Here is a 5,560-nt window from a genome sequence, read left to right as displayed (position 1 = left end):
TAATGGTCTATAACGCATCAGAATTTCAACTTTGTTATCTAATTATATACAATTTTATTTCACAATACATGATTTAATAAAAAAAATATAAAAACAGTAATCACTGAGGTACACGATTTATTGATCACTATGAACAACTATATTCTCACGTCGTAACCACAATCAAGTGGTTATGTTTCTTTAAAAAAAGAACGGATACCGGTAGTGAAGATTCATGCCCATGTAAAAATTGTATTTCAATTTTAAAAACAATATATCCCGAGTATAATCACCATATTTGTTAGGGGAACGACAGATAACACGAGGTACGCAGCAATCAAGAAAATTTTACTTATATTTAATTCCCCGCGTGTCTCGTTAATGAATAAAGTTATTCGAAACTGGTTGTCCACAGCTGCAATAGGTGCACAATCCAGATATGTGACACAAAGGACAGGAAAAAAAGAATTATAGTCCAAGTTTTGATGAAATGGGAGAGGGCAAAATTTCCTCGAAATCGAACTCAATTCACATTCCCAAAATTCCTTTAATGGTTATTTTAAAACTGAATGAAAAACACTATTGACTGCAATAAAATATTTATTGGCAATGGTAACCGATTTCGTTCAAAATGTGACCACGTCCAGACCATACTCAGCATGATGGAAGACGGTGTTGGTGAATGGAGCAGGTATCGTGGGTCCACGAATGTCAACTGCTGAATATGGTCTGAAGATCGTCACATTTTGATCGAAACCTATTACCATTGGCATTAAATATTTTATTGCTGTCAAGACTGGTTTTAATTCAGTTTTAAAATATTTTATCGTGACAGCTCATATTCTCCTCGAGAAATGTTCTTAAAAATTACGTCATTTTAGAAGTAACGGTTTTCCAAGTAAAATGTCACGCATTTGACCGGACACCACTGGGAGTTAGGAGGCAGGGAGGGCGAAGTTTTGACAGGTGGGTCGTCACTCATCAGCTGTCCACTGACAAATTCAGCCTAATACGCCCACACAACGTAATTCCGCCTACGTCTTTTACTATTATAAGAGCGCTCCCATGTTGTTGTTGTTGTTGTTGTTGTGGTCTTCAGTCCTGAGGCTGGTTTGATGCAGCTCTCCATGCTACCCTATCCTGTCCAAGCTTCTTCATCTTCCAGTACTTACTGCAACCTACATCCTTCTGAACCTGCTTAGTGTATTCATCTCTTGATCTCCCTCTACGATTTTTACCCTCCACGCTCCCCTCCAATGCTAAATTACTGATCCCTTGTTGCCTCAGAACATGTCCTACCAACCGGCCCCTTCTTCTAGTCAAGTTGTGCCACAATCTCCTCTTCTCCCCAATTCTATTCAATACCTCCTCATTAGTCATGTGATCTACCCATCTAATCCTCAGCATTCTTCTGTAGCACCACATTACGAAAGCTTCTATTCTCTTCTTGTCCAAACTATTTATCGTCCCTGTTTCACTTCCATACATGGCTACACTCCATACAAATACTTTCAGAAACGACTTCCTCACACTTAAATCTATACTCGATGTTAACAAATTTCTCTTCTTCAGAAACGATTTCCTTGCCATTGCCAGTCTACATTTTATATCCTGTCTACTTCAACCATCATCAGTTATTTTGCTCACCAAATAGCAAAACTCCTTTATTACTTTGTCTCATTTCCTAATGTAATCCGGCCGGAGTGGCTGTGCAGTTCTAGGCGCTTCAGTTTGGAACCGCGAGACCGCTACGGTCGCAGGTTCGAATGCTGCCTTGGGCATCGATGTGTGTGATGTCCTTAGGTTACTTAGGTTTAAGTAGTTCTATGTTCTATGGGACTGATGACTTCAGATGTTAAGTCCCATAGTGCTCAGAGCCATTTGAGCCATCCTAATGTAATTCCCTCAGCATCATCCGACTTAATTCGACTACATTCCATTTTCCTCGTTTTGCTTTTGTTGATGTTCATCTTATATCCTCCTTTCAAGACGCTGTCCATTCCGGTCAACTGCTCTTCCAAGTCGTTTGCTGTCTCTGACAGAATTACAATGTCATCGGCGAAGCTCAAAGTTTTTAGTTCTTCTCCATGGATTTTAATACCTACTCGGAATTTTTCTTTTGTTCCCTTTACTGCTTGCTCAATACACAGACTGAATAACATCGAGGAGAGTCTACAAACCTGTCCTACTCCCTTCCCAACCACTGCTTCCCTTTCATGTCCCTCGACTCTTATAACTGCCATCTGGTTTCTGTACAAATTGTAAATAGCCTTTCGCCGCATCATGGTGTTAAAACAAAGACATTTTATTACATTTTCAATTTATGTGGTGCAGGCCCCTTTGTGGTGCGGACCATCCTACAAAGACCTCAACAAACGTCTATAAATATTGTTATTGTTGTTATTATGTACCCCGACAGATTACTTGAACACAAACTGACAGCCGGGCAGACCGGGTATTGATTGCGAGGCAGAGGCGGCCTGCCTGGCCCCTGCGGGGCTTCACCTGGCTGTCGGCTGCGGCGCCTCCCCCAGCGCGACAACTCTTCCCTTGTGTCCCCTTCCCTTCCCTCGTGTTCTCCGCGGATGTCTCCGCACGTGCAGCCTCGGCAGGACACGTGGCCGGCGCAGCTGGCAGCACGTGCCTCGGCCGCGTGGCTTACGCGTGTGCGGGCTCCCCAGCCCCCAACCCTTAATGAGCGATACCCTACTCCACTCCTTCCCGTGCCGGGCCGGATTACGAGACGCGCACCGCGCTCTGCCGCTCACACGGTATGAGGCCCACGCACTCGCCCTTTCAACACCAGCCCGTAAGGCTAGGTTACGTGGAGACACCAGGTTGCCCAACTAAATTTCGCTGCAAGCAGTGGCGAAAGTCGTTGGCGAAACTGTTGAGTTTCGGGCCGTTCCAACTTTCTCGACACAAAACTACTACTTACGGGCATCTCTACGTTAGTTGGCGTGCAGCGTGGAACTCAAAAAATTGTTAATTTTTCAGGCAATTACGATATGCGTAAGTGGGACGTTAATATCAATCATTGCAAGAACAAAGTGCCATGCAGTGCAACACTTCAGATAATTCTTCGTGGTATGAACATGGAACGATGGACGATAGCGGAGTTAAGGACACTGTGCGGCTGGTCCCGGCGGAGGTTCGGTGTGTTTGCCGTTAGGCTAATTAGGTTTTTTTTTTTTTTTTTTGGTCATCAGTCTACTGACTGGCTTGATGCGGCCCGCCACGAATTCCTTTCCTGTGCTAACCTCTTCATCTCAGAGTAGCACTTGCAACCTACGTCCTCAATTATTTGCTTGACGTATTCCAATCTCTGTCTTCCTCTACAGTTTTTGCCCTCTACAGCTCCCTCTAGTACCATAGAAGTCATTCCCTCATGTCTTAGCAGATGTCCTATCATCCTGTCCCTTCTCCTTATCAGTGTTTTCCACATATTCCTTTCCTCTCCGATTCTGCGTAGAACCTCCTCATTCCTTACCTTTAGGTTAAGTAGTGTGTAAGCTTAGGGACTGATGACCTTAGCAATTAAGTCACATCCTGCATCGGGCATGTATGTGTATGACGTCCTTAGGTTCGTTAGGTTTAAGTAGTTGTAAGTTCGAGGGGACTGATGGCCTCAGAAGTTAAGTCCCATAGAAAAAAAAAAGTTAAGTCCCATAAGATTTCACACACAGTTAAGGACAAAAATATATTTAATAAGAAATAATAAGACATATAAATTAATGAAGATCCTTGTCGGCATTTGGAAACTTCTGTAGACGCTCTTGGGCCGATTTGAAGCCGTCCGTGAGAGAATGACTTCACTACAAGACAGGTCCGCTAATGGGGAAACTACGTTAAGAGTACGATGTGGTGCTAACGGCGAAAATAGAAAATTTAGTATGTACGAAACAAAGAACTTCATCTCCGTGAGTCAAAGATAAGAAACTTCACAAATGGGTGGCATCACAACCATCTGGAACAAATTTGGCAATTATGGTGTTTGGAACGCGATCTTGAGGAGAGAGGAATGAAAAAAGAGACAAAAAAAAACGAACAAACGCGAGTGGAGTCAGTCTCTGTGGGTTCCGTGCAAACTTAATTAAGTATGTAGATAGTAATAATACTTGCGTGTGCCTCAGAGGCCTGGGGCAGCAGGCCTTTCTATTCGACTCCACTTCGGCGAGTCGCGTGCTTCCGCCCCATCCAAGGTATCCAGCCGAAGGAAAGGAACCTTCAGTTTGACGTAATATCTGAACGACATATTGTTTTTGGTGTCGTTGAGAGGTGAAGAATAGGGTTAAACGAAGAATGCAAAATCCGTCCGACTGAGATTCTATCCCGAAATTTTTCGGAGTCCTGCCGCACGCTTTACCACTGTTTTTGTCATCCTTACGCAGGGGCCATGCTAACCTTCTCTGTATAGTTCCAGTTTTAGTACATGTGCTGCCGAACCGAGTACACCGCTAGATTACTAGGCGCGACATGTGCATAGGTGATTCATGTATAGTTTTTGATGTGAGGCTTCGCGGGTATCAAAATATATAATAGATATGGCGGTATCTTTTAACTTCATTGACTTAGAAGACTAATTTTTTTACACAGCCAGTGGACCGTAGACCGTAGTATTTCACAAAAATTTCTAGTCGAAACCTCTAGCCGTTCCTGAGAAAAAGCGATGTTAACAGGCGAACAGACAGATGGCTGCTATAACGTTTCTGATTTTACCGATTGGAAAAGAAAAAAAATATTTTCGTATAGGATTTTCAGCTTTTCTAACTCTTTTAAGTTCCGTAAATCGTCCTTACATGATTCAAGTAGCTTATGAAGTAATTTACAGAAATTTAGCTTCTGAGAACCCGAGCTGACATCTACTCTTTAGCGGTCACGAACTCAAACACGTTTGTCCTCTTTCGTTTGCACTGATTTCAAGCAGACAAGACGGAACTCACCCAATGTACAAACTGAAGTGAGCAAGGCTTCGCCTTTTTCGAAACTTGTTCCGCAACGCTGGTTGCAACAAACGAGCATCTCGTAATTCAGTCTCTCCGCGTAAACTAGGCCCAAGTGAAGAAGCAGATGAGTGTAGACTGCGGAAACATTTCCAGAAGTCGTCACCAGAAGATCTTGAAAGTTTTTTATTATAAATTCTTAATGTTGGTCTTCTGCAGAAGAATGTGCAAGTAAAGAAAATCACTAGTTAGCCATGTTGATAGAGGACCGAAACTAAGCGGATAATATATCAACACGGATAATTCAAAGTGTACATGATTTTTACATAATGTATAAAGAAATCTCACGGCCTTAGTTATGCGATATCTGCCGAAAACTGACAACTTATTTGCACTATTATACTTAAATCGCACTGGATTTCGTATGACTGGGCTTGAGCTCACTTTCGGGAAATGTTTGTTCAACTTTTTTTATCTGTTTCTGCTTTTGATTCGCTTTTCTCCTAACGACGATTCACGCTTTTCGGAGAGTCAAAAACATCGATAATTATAGCCAAATGCTTTTCGCTGTGGAGATTGTAATAACCGATCAACACACAAAAGTGCCTCAGTATGCCTATTAATCGTCTTCGGTCTCC

General features: G+C 42.7%; 1 non-coding gene across 1 annotated transcript; it reads right to left on the bottom strand.

Moving 5' to 3' along the window:
• Window positions 1–4,325: 4,325 nt before the first annotated feature.
• LOC126476731 (U6 spliceosomal RNA) lies at window positions 4,326–4,432 on the bottom strand. The gene has a single exon (XR_007587199.1). It is a non-coding gene; the product is annotated as a U6 spliceosomal RNA (small nuclear RNA).
• Window positions 4,433–5,560: the final 1,128 nt, after the last annotated feature.

The sequence above is a fragment of the Schistocerca serialis genome, chromosome 4 (assembly GCF_023864345.2).
Source record: "Schistocerca serialis cubense isolate TAMUIC-IGC-003099 chromosome 4, iqSchSeri2.2, whole genome shotgun sequence".
Lineage (NCBI taxonomy): Eukaryota > Metazoa > Arthropoda > Insecta > Orthoptera > Acrididae > Schistocerca > Schistocerca serialis.
The sequence above is the reverse complement of the archived record's forward strand: the minus strand, read 5'-3'. Positions and strand labels throughout refer to the sequence as shown.